We start from the raw sequence: 15,908 nt of genomic DNA on the forward strand, positions 1-15,908 counted from the left end.
GAGGAAAGTCAAAGGGAAGGAGTTAACTGGCACCCGGGATGGCCGGCGGAGCCGGCGGGGCTGCGCGGGCACAGCGGGCAGCGCTTCTCCAGCGCCGAATTCCCCAGCTTCCAGGGGAGGAGGGCGAGAGGGGGGAAGGAGAAACTCGGAGACGTACGCACAACAGCATCATTCATGGGAGCTGATTCTGTGCAACAAGGGTCCTGTGTCTGGCCCGGAGCTCCAGGCAATTAAAACAGCAGCCACAGATCTCAGAGAAACAGCAGGAATTTATCTGAGGAATCCAGATTATGTGGCCACTGCCGAAGCAGGGCAAAAGGCCTCCATCCCCTGGACGGTAAACACGTCGGAGAGCAACGAGGGGCAGCAACCAGCTCAATCACCCCGACTGTTTCTGCCTCACCCACCCAGGCCGGAGCCCCCTCCCGTACAGCGAGGGGGGGTTGCTGCTGCTGGCCCTCCCCCCAGGCAGACGGGACCACCGCAGGGGTGGTGAGGGGCCGGGGCCCCACGTTTGCAATCTGGGGGGGTCACAACTACTGTCGGGGTGCAACAAACCCAGCTGGGTTCTTGTGCCAGAGATCACGGGGCGGTTTGCAAGTCTCTTGCGTTTGCAATCTGGTCCAGCCTCTGGAAGCAGGGACAGGGTTTACCAAGTGAAAAGGGACAAGATGCTGATTAACCCCTTGGAAATCTCCGGCTCCAGTGAGCAGCTATGGATCCTCTGGGAGACCCTCAGAGAGGATTTGTGGCTGTGACCCCAGCTCTTGTCAGATCATCCCAAAACAACCTCCTGCCCCATCAGGCCAACAGCCCCTGGCTACAACTCTACCGCAGGGTGCCAGCACCGAGGGGGCAACGACACGGGTGGGGGCCCGGCAGTGGGACCTCTTTGGAAAACTCCGTTTTCCCTTACCTACCACAAACTGAGGTGACCTCCCCATCCCAGAGGAGCAACCCGCGTCCACCCGGCAGGTTTTGGGCCTTTCCCGAAGGGATCGTTTAACCGCAGGAGGAAGGAGTCTCCGACACGAGTCCTGGGGCAGGTACGAGATGTAACTCTCTGCTGAGCACTGCGGCTGACTGAGAAACCGAGCCACAGGCTTCTCCTTCACACAACCCAAAATAAATCGTTTTCAAGATGGTTATCCACACACCGCTATCACCATCAGCTTTAAAAGCCATATCCAACCAGTTTTAGCACTGGAGACCCAAATGAAGAAAAACTCCTTAAGCATTTTAACAGTCTTAATAAAAAGACCAAAGCAAGCTCCACTAAGACCTTATCAAATACAAAATAATGCCTTTTTTTTTGATGAAAAGTGTGATGTTCTTTTCTCCTTACAGTCCCTCAGGTGGGTAATCTGCTTTACCCATCAGCTCAGGACAGTCACCACTTGGCTGTGGGACCCCCGGCTCCTCACACACTGGGAGATTTGAGACCCCCCCTCCACCGCTCCCAGGGTCTCCATTCTCCCCCAGTGTTCCCAGTAGCAAGGAGAGAGACTGGGGCCTGCAGTAGCATGGAGACACCCCCGCTCTATCACACAGAAACACAGTCCCTAGCGCGGAGCTGGCAACCAGAGCAGGGCTGGTCCCTGCAGCGACAACAGCTCACGGCTCTGCCCTACCCAAACGTCCTCAGGAGCCGCTAGAAACTCATGAAACCTCCCGGCACTGCAGGTTCCCTCGGGGACATCAGCAGACACGACCTGTCCCTCCCGCCGTACCAGGAACACCTGTGCCAGCCCGCTCAGACACAGATGGCAGAGCCGCCAGGCCAGAACATCCCCAGATTCCCCCAACTGTAGATCAGGAGGAGGAAAGCCAAAGCCCAGGCCCCTCCTGGCCCACGTTTTCCAGCCAGGCTCTGCATTTTGCCCCCCACCCGCGCTGACTCTGGCGAGGCCGCCCCTCCACCCGCAGCTCCGTCACAGCCCCCCTGCCCTCCCCATCTCTGCCTGCACCCGCCACCACCTCCGCAGCCCCCGCGGTCGGGTCCCACACACACGGGGGCTCCTGGGAACGCTCCCGCGCCCCGGCTGCGGGTTGGTGTTCAAGGCACCGTGGCCGTTTCAGGCAGGGTTCCGAGCCTCTTCATTAAGAAGGAACAAACACGAGCAGACTGGCCTGCAGACACCTCACACCTCTTCTTTCTCATCTGACCTCGCTCACGCTTTGCACAGAAACCGCGTGAGCGTTACCAAGCACCCACAGCGGCCGCGTTTGCTTGCAGAGCCCGGTGCCTCCCCTGTTTGCAGCAAAGTTCTCTCCAAAGTACAGGCGGGTTACTTCAGACCCAGGAAACATTACCCGGCTTTGCATTTTCAGTGCAGGTCTTACCAAGAAAAACCATTGTAGAGCCAAACCTTTCTGTCAATTTTCAATGTATTTTCTCATAATTTCAGGGAAGTAACCACACTCAAAACTTCCTTCTTGATCCTTTTGGTCTCACACAAACTACCCAGAGGATGCAGATATAAAGGTACTTTCTTGCCTGCAATTTATTTCCAGTCTCTCCCAATCACTCCTTGCTGCCATGGCAAAACTCGGTGACGCACCAGGCACGGGGTGGCCAAAGGGACCTTTTCCCCGCTCACCCTCAGCACTTCCAAACACCCGCAGCCCTGCCGACACGAGGGAAAACCCTCCCTCGAATCAAGGTTCTTCCCTTCTGACATTCAAAGAAAATCACCCAATTCGTGACAGGATCCTGCTGTTCAGAGCAGGGAATCTGCAGTTTGTTAGCTACAGGAAACAGAAACACTTCCAGACCCTGAAATTAAAGCCCTGGAAGGACCGAGGAGATGAGCTGGGGGATGGGGATCGGTTATTGCAGCAGGCGCCGGGTTCGAGTCACAGAAATCCTTATAGGCAGAAGGGACCAAAGACAAGAACTGGCCTCATCTCGCGGGCTGGAGGGGCCTCTTGCCTCTGACAAATAGTTTCCCCACAACCATTTATTGGAAAAACTCAAGTGCGGCCAAGTCGGTTTTGATTTTCTTTTCAAGTATTTTTTCTCATTTTGTGTTTTGGGCTTGTTTCTCAGGAGCCAGCCAGTCCCTCTGGGGGGAGAGGGATGGAAAAGGTTGGGGGGGTGTGTGTGTGATCCCACAGTCTGCATTTTTGCCTAAAGAGCAAAAAGGTGACACAAGAACAAACTAGAAGTGTTTAACATTGCTGTAGGCCAAAATATTGCCCGTATCGCTGCCATGGCAGTCCCTGTTAATTAACCGGGGATGTGATTATACGCCCGGCTCCGTGGACTGAGATGGGAGCCCCCTCCCCGTGCGGCTGCAGGGCAGCAGCAGCACAACGGCAGCAGCTCCCCGGGTGTCACGGGGACACGGACGGGGATGGGCAGCGCTGAGACACGTGTTTTACCTGTCCACAGGCACCCCGGGGGACGGGCAGGAGAGGTCAGAGCTTGGCCCTGCCCAGAGGCTCTAGCACCAGCAGACCTTCCAGGGGAAGGGAAACCAAAATGGGTAAAAACCTATCAAAGGGCTCAGTGGTTCAAAAACCACCCCACGGGTTCACTGGGGAGGCTGAAAAGGAAACACCAGCGATGTGTCGTGAGCTCCAGGAGACGCTGTCCCCGGCTCCTGAGCAAACATCTAACGGGAAGAAGCACAAACTGTTTGCCTGCTCTGAAACTGCCCTGGCAGGGTGATTTTTAGTGTATAAATTCTTGCTTAGGAATTATATTTTTACAGTTTTTAAAAACGTTTTTACTACTTAGAGCTAATCCCACAGCATTTTAGAGTAGCCAAACAGGGGATCAATCCCCAGTGCCAGGAATAAAGCCATGGAGGCTGTAACAGAAGGAAAACGAGCATATTGGGAAACAATCCTCTTCCTTCACGAAAAATAACCAAAAGAGCGGCAGAGCCGGTCCGAGTGCGGGTTGGGTGGTGCTGCTCCCAGGTGAGAACCAGCGGGGCTCTGGGCCGGGCTCCCGGGGGGGACCTGACATTCCTTTGGGATCGAGGTTGGCGTTTCAGTGGGATTCACCAGCCGAGCCCCAGCCCAGACTGACCCCGCGGGCGGGCAGGGAGGAGGAAGGAGTCACACAGGCTCCCCTTCACCCCATGTCACGCCAAAACCACAAATAATCACATTCAGTTCAGCTTTCCTACTTCCTACCTCTCCGCTTGGGATCCAGACCCACGATCACATTTTCCACCATGCGAGAAGCAGCGATTTCTCCGGGCATCTCCCAAGTCCCCAGGAAAGGGTCCCCACAGCCCGTCCAGCACCCCACGGGGCTCCTGCGGAGCCAGGCTCTGCAGCCAGAGCGTGGCCCCAATGCTAAGGGCCCTGCCAGCCCCCTCGTCTCTCTCCCAACCCGTTCAGGCAACAACAGAAGAAGAGATCCTAATCCCCGTCTTCTCGCCCCAAAAAATCAGGCACCAAACGTGCTGACACCCACCAGGAGAGAAACGAAAGGCTCGTGCTGGGGCTACAGACCAACAGAGCCAGCAGAGGGGATTTTCATGTAAAGAGAGAAGAGGAACAACTCAGCTGTGACAACATATCAACAACAGCTAAATTTAGCGGGTTATTTTTGGAGATCCAGATGCTGGGTAAATACAAGCTTATTATTTCATGCAGGGGCAAAAGTTCAGCAGAGTCCCTCGTGCCTCTTGTCTATTATTTCACCACATCCAGTCCAGAAGCCCACTTCTGAAATACTGTAACATCATCAACGCCCGGCTGCACCGAAAGAAGCCGAGAGCTCAGTCCCCGTCCCCCGCAGGCAGAGGAGGCCACCGCTTCGTGACATCTGCAGATCTCACTCCCCGTCCCACTCCCACAGAGGCCCGACTCTGCTGCGGGCAGGAATTTATTCGGAGGATGCGGCTCTCGCGTGCGGGGCTGGCGCACAGGCCTTTCCTCCCTGCCTTGCACAGAACAATACGTGGGAAGCGACTGTCGGAGGGGAAGCTGAGGGTTAGGAAATCCATGGAAACGGGGCCCTGGCGGGGACAGCTCGGGGGGTGCGCAGCAGGGACATGAACGGGGGGTCCCGCCACTGGGCAGGGCGGTGGGGGGACAGGGGGACACGGGGCTACACCCTCACGTCGGGGGATCGGGGGAGAGGGCTCCCTCTCCGGGCAGCACACCACACAGTTTGGGCTGGTTTGAACTTCAAAAAGCGAAGTTCTGGGTTTTTTTTTCCTCGTCTGAGGGACAGTGACAGCCCGTGGCACCAGCGATGCCCCGCTGGGCTGGCAGCCGCTGCCAGGAGGAGGCCGAGGGCCCCGTGGGCTCCTGCTGAAACGGCACCTCCAGGCAAGCAGACGAAACCCGAGCTGCAGCGACGCATCGGGGAAGGCAGCACAGCCCCAGCTCCCAGCTGCTCGCAGGAGGGACGGGGCCTGGGAGCTGGGAATGGCGCCTGGGAGCTGGGAATGGCGCCTGGGAGCTGGGAATGGCGCCTGGGAGCTGCGAGCAGCTCCGGCTGCACCTCGGGAAGCAGCTCGGGGGAGTCTGCCGGGTGTGTGGGAGGAGCAGGGACCAGGATGGACTCGGGGATGCGATGGAAGAGCTGGGAGAGGCACGTTCCCAACAGTTACCGGGATAAACGCAGAACCAGCTCAACCCTGCCTCATGCCGCTGCCTCAAGAGCGGAGGTCCTCTTGGCACCCTCCCAAAAGAGAATCAAAAATCATTAGGAAAGGGAACGGTGTCTCCTGAGACCACTGAATGCTTCTTTTGATGCCCGTTTGCCAGAGCACCTTCTGGGGACAGTCAACAAGCAACTGCACCAGCCTCTTCTAAGAGCTTTAAAAACCCCAGCGGGGGGTACGAACCGACGGCAGGTTTGCCCCAAATCCAGCACAGTTCCCACGAAAGGGAGAGCTTCTCCCACGCTCCGCGGGGCTGGGCGCCGCAGTAGACGGCAGAATCCTCCAGGGTAAAACCGCCCGGTGGCTGGTGCAGGTGAGGGCTCCTGCTCCTCCCACCCCTGGCACGGGTGTGACACCGGGGGGCTCAGCATCCCTCTGCAGCACGGAGCTCGCCAGGCTGGGAAGCTTTGGGCTGGGATTGTCGCAGATGCAGCTGAGCCTTCACCAGGAGAGACTTGGATTTTACAGGCATTTTTAACCAAAGTGAAAAAACCCTATAAACATCCTCCCCCCACAAAATCCAGCCACGGGTGTGATCCATAGGAGTCTTCCCTGCCCCTTCCCTTGCACAAGACTCTTCAGCACTTTTTAACAAGCACTTGATATCCATATTGTTACTCTCTCCTGCGAAAGGGCAGGACAGACCACCCAGGATCACCTCTGGAGCTCCGCTCACAAAGCACCTTTTGTTGCCCAGAGCTTTCCCGTGCTCCGGGGCCAGCAGGGCTCAGAGCTCACCTAACCCTTACGTGGGTGAAAAAGAAGAGGCTGGGTCATTGCCCTCCAGTTCAGGGAACTGCTCGGAGATCCCCGGGCACATCCCGCGTTTCCAAAAAGCAGAGGAGCCGACACCAAGCAGAGGGGCACTCGGGGTCCCTCCGCTTCCAGAGCTGCTCAGGACCCAGCCAGGTTCACTTCTGGAGGTGGCGCTGAGCCAAGAGCCTCCGTTACACCAACCAGATCACAAAATGCAGGAACTCTACCCATCCGGCCCACGGGCTGGGCAGCGGGGCTGCTTCTCCAGGGTGGAACAGGAGGACGAAGCAAGACCTGGCGTGTTTCTTCGTGGCCGGCAGAGCAGCAGCCAGGCCCAGCAACGCCGCTTCGGACACGTTTGGCAGCAGGGGCTCACGCTGCTCTCAAAACAAGGTGTCCTGGAACAGCTCTGCCCCACCCCAGAGCCCACAAGCCCCAGCTGTGCAGGCACACACCTCCTCCTCCTCCTCCTCCTTCTCCTGCCAGCCTCCGGCCTCCCTAGCACAGGAGCCCCCCGCGGCAGGGTGGCCCCCACCCCAGCCTCTCCCCAGCCTTCGCAGAGGGTCGGTCAGGGCAGAACCAGCCACGGACACACGTACAACCACCACGGGTCATTCCCTCCTGCCCGGCCGCCGCGGCTGAGACATCTCAGTCACGCAAAGCTCAGGGGGCTCCACGCCGGGGGAGACCCCCCCCCGTCCCATGGCACGGCAGCTTCCAGGCTTTGGAGCTCCTGGTGAGCTCCTGTGCGGAGCCCGGAGTTGTTCACCCCAAAGAGGAGAAGAATGGAAAAGGAATGGGGAGCAGAGGTGGCACCGGGCTGGGCTGTGCCGGGATTTCACACCACTGAGGTGAAATTTACCCCGACGTACTGCGCTCGCAGCCAGGGTGGGGAAAGGATGGGGCGAGGGAGGGGCTGGGCATGGCTCGGGGGTCCCTCCCGCACCCCTGGGGCTCGGCGGGTGCCCTGGCCAGCACTGCCTCATGCCGGCTGCCTTTGATACACCTTTGAAAAACAGTAGTTTGAGGGGAAAACCGTGCTGCTGGCAGAAGAAACCAGAAGCCCGGGGTTGGTTCTCTTCTTAACCCCTGCCCGCCCCGCAGCGAGGGCATTCCTGCCCCAAAAAAAGTGTCACAGCTTACCTGCATCTTTTTTATCTTCTAGCAGCGTGAAACACTGTGAAAAGAAAAGAAAAAGATCAGAAATAATTTTGTTATGTTTTTGATTTTGACATTCACAGACTCCCACCACTGACACGGGGGCTTGGCCCCCACTCCAGCCTTTCTGCCAGAGAGGAGCTGGGACCCGCCGCGCCGGCTCCGGCTCTGAGGACAATGAGCAGAGCCCTGGCAAAGGGCTGTCCCAAGGGCATCGGAGCCATCAGGGCCGACACCAAGCGCCCATCACCGCAGCTCCCAGCCAGCTGGGAGCCATCGCAGGGGGAGCAGGGGCTCTGCACCCGGGAGGTGGGCGAGGGAGCCGGAGGGGGCTGGAGAGACAGACCTTTCTGCCTGACAGCTTGAAAAGGACTCTGCAAAATCACCAGAGAGGGGACAGGTAGGCAGGCGAGGGCTGCCAGGTCCACAGCAAGGGACCAAACCAGGCCGGGAGGACGCGGTCTCTGCCTCTGGGCGTGCAGACCACAGTGCTCCCGCCAGCCCCCGCTCCCGTGCTGGGGGCACTGGGGCAGACCCTCACTCTGGCAGAGGAAGCACCAGGCTGGGGTCCCCCCAGACACATCCCTCAGTACCTGTGCGGCTGCACAGATGGCACAGGAGATGTTCATGTTTTAATCACATTCGCGGGTCTGGGAGCAGAGTGTCTGCAGGCACAAAAAGCCAAGAATAAAGAAAGGGGAAAAAAAAGCAAGCTGAAAGCAGGCTGGGCTCCCCAGGCGTAGCACCCAGGGTGGGGAAGGGACCACGCGCACCACATGCAGGGGCTGCCCCTTGCCTGGGGCTGGTCTTCTGCGGGGCCAAAGCCAAGGGAAATGGGATTTACAGATGGCAGAGCCTTGCTGGCACACAGGGCACAATCGGCACAGAGGAGGTGGAGGAGCAGGAGGGTCCCAGCGCTGCCCGGGACCCTCCCGAGGCCCCGCTCCAGGCGTAGGCAGCCCCCCCAGCGCAGCCGCAGCCTCGCCGAGCGGGGCCGGAGGTGCCAGGAGGGCGCCGGGGATCACAGCAGGAATGCAGCGCGCCGCTGAGCCGGCCTTTCCCACGGGCCACCCGGGACCCCTCTTCCTGCCGGGGCAGCGGGGCCGGGGGTGACCCAGGGGGAGATGGGCTTCACCATCTCCCTGCCGCCGGGCTTCTTGCGGCAGCACCGGCCCGAGAGGTGCCCGTCAGCCCCGCAGCGTGCCCGTGTGCGCCGCGGGGAGCTCACCAGGCCCTCCGGCCCGTTTGGCAGGGCGGAATCTGTTCCCACGGGAGAGAAGGGCCGCGAGCTGCTGCTGGTGCCTGCTCAGCTCTGTCCTGCTCAGGGAGAGCCTGCACAGACACCCGAGCCCCAGACTGGCAGCGTGTGAGCAACCGGAGAACATCAGAGCCAAAAATGTTCGGGCAGGGAGATGATCACCAGGACCTCTATCATGTCCCTTATCACCGGCTCTGCGGACACCAGCCCTGCGGCCAGCACATGCAGTAGATGCCTGCAGAGCGGGGCAGGGTCTGGCCCTAACACCTTCTTTTTCCCCACAAAATCTTCCACCAGCCACAGCTCCACCTCATTTAACCTCACAAGCTTTAATCCCACAGACAGAGCCCTGCATGTTTCTGCTCCTTCAAGAAATTCCTCTGCTGTTCACGGCAAGTAGCTGAGCAACACCGGCACAGGGAGAAAAATGGGAAACTGGGCTGAAGCAGAAGCCTCAGCCCCGCGCGAGGCTGTCGGCGTTCTCCAAGGGCACTCAGGAGGGTGGTGTCCTCTGTCCCTTTGGCTTCCCGGGCTCCAGAGCCCACCCAGCCGCTCAGCCCGGGAGCAGCTCGCAGTGCTGGCCGCGCAGGGCTGCTCCTGCTGCCCCTCTCCCAGAGCCTCGCGCTCCACGGGGACTTGTCCGGCACTTTGGGACGCGGGTGGGGATCAGCCAGGCCCCGTGTGCTGGTGGGGGGGTGGCTGCTGCGGAGCTGAAGAGGAAATATGGGAAGGGCAGTCTGTCGATGGATGGAGGAGAGAGAAATGAAGCGTCCACCAGAATACCTCGTGTTGCTGCAGGCAGAGCAACAGGATGATTAAAACCAAAGGAAACTGCACAAAGAACACAACCACCCCTGAACTTGGCACCCGGGCACCTGCAGGAGCCCCCCGTCACTGTGCGATGCTGAATTCAACGTGAGCCTCATGGGCTGAGCTAACAAGGAAGCACAAAGCAGAAACATCGTTTTGGCCCTCGCCTCTGAGCACGGGGGAAGCTCCTGGCCCGGCAGCATCTCGCATCCTGCGCTGCTGGGCCCCCGCCCCGAGGGCAGCACCCACTGAAGCAGGTTTGCTTTCTCCCCAGAGCGGGTGGCTGAGGGTGGTGAGCGAAGGCGCCAGCTCTCCCGTGCCCAGCATCTTCCAGAGCCACCAACTGCCTGGAGTCCCCCTCACCACAGGCCCCCGGCTGTGACACCTCAGTGCCCGGGGGTGGCGGTGGGGAGGAAAGAGCCCCAAAACCAGAGGACAAAGTTACTCCCAGAACCACGAACGACTTTTGCCCACGCTCAGTCCCCATCCTATAAAATTCTTTTCTAAGCAAGAAGCAGATACAAATATTGTCTTAATTAGTAAAACCGGTGGGTTCAGGGGGGAGGCCCCCTCATCAGGGAGCGGGGCCGGGAACGTGTCAGGGTGGGGAGCCCAGGGCTGCAGAGAGGAGCAGCTGCAGGCGGGGGGACAGCGAGGGCTGGAGCCATCCCACAAGCTCCCAGTACCTCGTCACCCCCTCCCCGCCACCCAGCCAGCAGGCCCGTCCTCGGACATGAGGTTACCAGGGGGCTGCTGGCTGCTTTTGGCCTTGCTGAAGCCCCCTGGGCAGGGGGAGAGCCCGGGGGGGCCAAGCCGGAGCTCTGCAAGGGGGAAGGCAGGACCCAGTCCCATCAGCACTGTGGCAGTGACAGCAGGAGCTCACAGGGGCCGGGAGGGTTAACAGAGACTTGCTAAGCTCTCTGGAGACAGCAGGGACAAGACAGCTACTAATATTATTAATGAATTTCACAAATGTCATTTTTAGACTCAACTATTTTAAGCTTTGCATTGAAACCCCGGGGGAACAGCGTGCATTCCTCATCCATTTCACCACGGCAGATCCACTCGCTTGCCACAGCCCAGTGTACAGCACTGGCTGAAAAGGAATTTTAGTGGTTTTTTCCCAGTCAGAAGCTCCTGAAATCCACGCTAACACCACCTCCAAGATCCACCGGGCACACCTACCAGCGCGCGGCGCAGGCAGGGAGACGGTAAATGTGCCGTCACAGACGGGGGCAGTCAGAGATTTGCCCGTTATGAAGGCGGCAGATGAGGAATTAAACCCAAATGAAAAATACCAGATGCCATGAGAACCGCTGCTGCAGGAAATTAAAAACTCGGGGCCTCCGGTCTCCCTGTTCCTTTGTCATCCCGCTCGCAGCCGCCCCGTCCCTCCAGATGGGCAGAGCCGGCCGCGGGCCCGGGGCGAGCTGAGCCTCCGAGCCAGCCCGTTTGCCCACGCTCGGGGCCGCGGGTCCCATCGCGGAGGGGGGGACCACAGGCCAGGCCGACCAACGCACCCGCCCGCAGCCCGTCCAAAATTAACCTGCCCCGTGCACGCGGGGCGCAGGCACGACATCCCCGGGGAGCAGACGTCAGGCACTGCGCACGGGGGGGGAAAAAAAAAAAAAAATCGAAACGCCTCCCCCCGCCGCCCCTTCTGGCAGCTTCTCCTGGAACAAGGAGGGTGTCGAAAGATGGGCACCATTTAAACAGGCGGCTCCTTACCTTGGCTCTTTTGAAGCAAGTCCAGAAAAAATCCAGCAATGGCATGATGGGCCGGGCAGGGGGGCGGGTGCGGAGCCCCCCTAGACCGCGGCGCTGCCCCCGGCCCTGGGGAGAGCCCACCCCGGCACCCCCATGGCCGCTGCCTGCGGCGGGCAGAGCCCCAGTGCGGGCAGGAGCTCGGCGCAGGCAGGCAGGCAGGCAGGGAGGGAGGAGGCAGCGCTGCCTGCGGAGGCGGGCCAGCGATTCAAACCCTGCACCGTTATTCAGTTGGTTGCGAACAGGCTTGGACGGCGATTGAAATTCCCTGAAGATTGCGAGTTTTAAACAGCTCCAGGCTTTCCTTCCTGCCTTGAAAGCTCCGAGCAGCGCTCTGTGCCCGGGCAGCGGGAAGGAGCGGGGGGAAAGAAACACCCCCCAGCACAGGAGAAAGGGGAGTTTCGCTCTCAAAGGCACATGTAGGACATTGGAAACCCAAACCCCAGACGGTTTAGGTTTTCACTCCAGCCCCTGCTCCAGCAGCCACAGACCCGCTCGGGAGGGCTCCCGACGCCGTCCCCTCCGAGGGACAAGCCGTACCCGCGGGGTCACGCTGTCGTCCCCGGGTGCCCCTGCCGCAGCCTCCGCACACAGCCGGGTTCAGCGCAGGCAGGTGGCCTCTCCACAGGGAGGGAAACAGGGAGAAAGCACCCCCCAGCCATCAGCTGTGGCCCAGCCATTCATTCCGACTCCATTCACAGCTCCTCCGCTTCCTTCCGCAAAGGTCTGCGCAAGCCTCGAGCTTGTTCCCCAGCAGGGCCACAACAAAAGGCAGTGCCACAAACACTGGTGCAGGCCCCCAGGTGAGAAATAACCTTGCAGGCACAGAAGAAACCCCCACCAACGGGTGATTTACAAGATTATTTCAGAATAAGCAATGGCAAGTTGATCATCAGTGATCAGCTGCCTGGATTTGTGCATGTGGGGGCTCCGAGACAGCCTGGAGGTGTGCCGGGGGGGAAGAGACCAGCCGGGAGAGGAGCAGAGGAGTGAGCAAAGCACGAGCAGGCCACGGCTGGCAGGACCCGGGTGGCTGGCAGGGCCATCCCATGGTGTGTGGCAGCTCCTCCCGGGCACAGGCACCCCCATCGCTGAGCCTGCTCAGATCCCAAACTGCCGTTAGAGCGGGACCAGTGCCCGCTGCGGTGAAGCGGGGACAGCGGTGGCAGCTCCTGGGAAGCAGGAGCGGGGGTAAGGCAAGGGCAGGAGCACGACAGACTGTGACGCAGCAGAGCTGGAGGAGATGGCATCGGGCACCCACAGCACCCCGCAGAGCTGACCAGGCTCTCAGCGTGGCACTGGCATGGCACCAGCATGGCCCTGGCAGCACCGGCATGTCTCCAGCAGCACCAGCATGGCCCCAGTATGGCCCCAGCAGCAGCACACGGGTGGCAGCGGTCCGGGTGCCGGCTCCAGCTGCCTCCTTCCATCTCCCCCTCGCTCATTCCTCAGCCGCGTTTTGGCCCCGCTCCCGGGCTTGGCACCGGCCGCAGCTCCTCCGCCGTGTCCCCTGCGTTGCTGGGCCAGCACAGCGGGGCCCGGGGCACAGCTTTGCCTCTCGGCCTCTTTTCTCCTCTTTAAATGCCCGGGGCTGGAAAGTCCCACCTCTGTGGGCCACTTGCCCGGGGTCACCTTTCCCAGCAGGGTGGGAGGGTGCGCACAGGAGCTAAAGGCAGAGCCGCTGCCTGGCAGGCAGCCCCCCTCCGTAACTCACTCAGCGCTGCCTCAAGGGCCACAGTTTTTATTCTGAGGACTTGCACATAGTTCCCCGCAGGGGACGAAGGCAGCTGGGACGAGTGCCCGTTCCCAGACGTCCCCGTTCAGCTCAGCAGGCACCGCTGCCGCAGCAGAGCTGCAAATGGCATCGCCACGGCGGGATCCTGCTCCCAGCCATCGCCACGCCGCTCAGCCAGGGAAACTTCTCAACAGTTTTTACAGACTTTTCCCTCGGGGAAGAGGCGGATTTCACAGGAGGGACCATCCTGGTGGGCACTGGCTGCCCAGGCAGCAAAGGGACATCTGCGAGGTACCGCGACACACCGATGGAGATGGCTCTGTCCTGCCAAATCCAGGACAGCCCTCGCAGCTTCAACCACGACTTCAACTGTAACTACACAGCCAGAAAGGTGCTGCCAGAGAAACGACCCTGCCAGCATCCTGCTTCACAGCCTGCTCTGGCAGCCTTAAGGCCTTCTCCCACTTCCTCTAAAACCAAAAAAAAACCCCAAGTGAGTGCAAATAGAAGCAAGCTGTCTCCTTCCCAGGGCCTGGGAGACAAACCACAGAGGCTTCTGCATAGTTGTGCAGCTTCTTCCTTCCTATCCCGTCATCCCAAAAACATTCAAGTAATTTTAAATCTAGGATCCTGCCTCAGCACACCAGGACACTGTCCTCAGTAAGAACAGGTCCTGGCGGCTGGATCCCCAGCAAAGCAGCTGAAGCCCCTACACACCACAGCGGGTGTTTCTGCCAAGCGGAGCCAGGACAGAGGCTCCGTTGCTGCATTTCTCTTCCCAACGTTCCTAATGTACCTGCTCCAGAGGCATCCACGGGAAAAACAAAAGCAATTTCTATTTTTTCTCTCTCTCCATATAAATGTGTATCACTATGACCTCCAGACTTACGTGAGAGCCCATTTTAAACCCGAGTTAATTTTAAAAGGCTGATTCCAAAGAAAACTCCATGCTGTACAGGCTCGCTATGAGTTTCCCACAGGGCAGATGCCAGCGCTGCCCCGTCTGCTGCCTGCAGTGCCCCAGCCGGGCTGCCCACCCACCAGACCCAGCTCCATGGCAAACATCTCGCCTGCTCCGCAAGCCATGGGACAGGGCCGGCATTCTGGGGGGCAGGTAGAGCCTCTTCTCCCACCAGCTCACCCCCAGAGGATCTCCTGCCGCCTCCGGGCAGGCGGGCGGCCCGGAGCTATTCCTGTCCCATTGATGAGCTATTGCTGTGGGGCTGTTGCTCGGCAGTGCCCAGGCACGCAATCAATACAGCTAACGGCTGGCAGCTCGCCGGGCAACCTCCCCGCCGGCAGAGAAGCCGCCGTTGCTGCTGGTGCAGCCTCAAGGGCAGACGCGGGGCGTCGGAAGAGGCGTGAGCAGGGCCAAGCCGTGCCTGGCCGGCGAGCAGCCCCAGCGAGCCCTCAGCACGCTGGGATTTTCCACTGGCCGGCTTCTCCCCGAGGTCAGGAAGGGGCAGGCGCTCCCCCCATGAGCACTGCGGGAACAGGGACCCTTTTCTTTTAATCCGGCTCAAGGGCTGTGCGGGAGCTGACAGGGCAGGGTGGGGAGAGGAGAAAGGCTGAAGGAGATGTAAGAGTGCTGCCCACGGGGAGCGTCACCAGGGAGGCTGCAGAGACCCAGGGGCAGGGCTGAACCCCCCCTGCGCTGGAGCAGCCCCCCACGGGCAAGGGATGCGGGGTCCTGCCCACCCCAGCGATGCCACGCCAGCACAGACCCCGGCGCTCCAGCCTTGGCTCTTGAAGAGCCACCAGGCACCACGGCGGCTGCACCACGAGAAGCCTCCTCAGATACGTGAACAAGGGGCAGCAGAAGACATTGCCCAGCCTCCCGCTGTCCCACCAGCTGCCACTGCTCTTCCCTTAAACAGTTCCCCCCTAAAAATAATCCCAACATGCACACTCCAGTCTCCAGCGGTGCACTGGAGAACATGAGAAAACTGTTAGGATCTGCTTTTTTCTTTTTTTTAGCAGATGAGAGGCTGTTTGGTTTTGACTCTGCAGACAAACCATTCGCACAGAAGCCATGCCGCTCCTTGGACCAGGTACCCGATCGGGCCACTGATAACGCGGCTCCTGGCCTTTGCTGCTCAACCAGATGTTGGGAAACGTCTTGCTGGCAGCGGCCCCAACCCAGGTGGGCAGGGAAGTGCCGCCCTGCCCCATCGCCCCAGGGAACCCCCCTTGCCTGAGAGCATCGCCCTGGAAAGGGGCACCAGGCGCCCAGAGGGACACCGGGGGATAGCAGCCAGCGGGGAAAAGTTTTGACCAGCACAGGCTCAATGACGAGAGATCCACCCAACGGGATCAGCCTGGACACACGCACAAAGAGGCCGTTTAACGCTAAAGGATGGTTATTTCCAGCAGGACAGTTGCTGCTTCTACTTTGAGGAGCGACAGAGGAGCCAGGAACACACCACCTGGGCGCGTGTCACCCACCCGGCAAACCAGCCCGTCCCTCGTGCTGCCGCGACTGCAAACGTTCCTCCCCCCAGACGAGGCAGCGCCGGGATCCCGGGGTGCCACACCGAGACCCAGAGCAGCAGGTCGGCCTCCTCCCTCTCTGACCAACAATCCGGCAATTACTCCCCACGTGCCAGCTCCCGAGGCAAAAGAAAACACGCCAGTGAGTGGGGCAGCACCCCCGTAACCCTTTGGGGGTCGGAGGCATAAATCCCCCATCCCACAGGATTACAGCAGCCGGCGGGTCCCACGGGTGCTCTCGGCACATCCCTCGGCACTCGCGTCCTGCTGATGCTTCACCCTCCGACACCAGTTATGTTTTTCC

The sequence above is a fragment of the Athene noctua genome, chromosome 11 (assembly GCF_965140245.1).
Source record: "Athene noctua chromosome 11, bAthNoc1.hap1.1, whole genome shotgun sequence".
Lineage (NCBI taxonomy): Eukaryota > Metazoa > Chordata > Aves > Strigiformes > Strigidae > Athene > Athene noctua.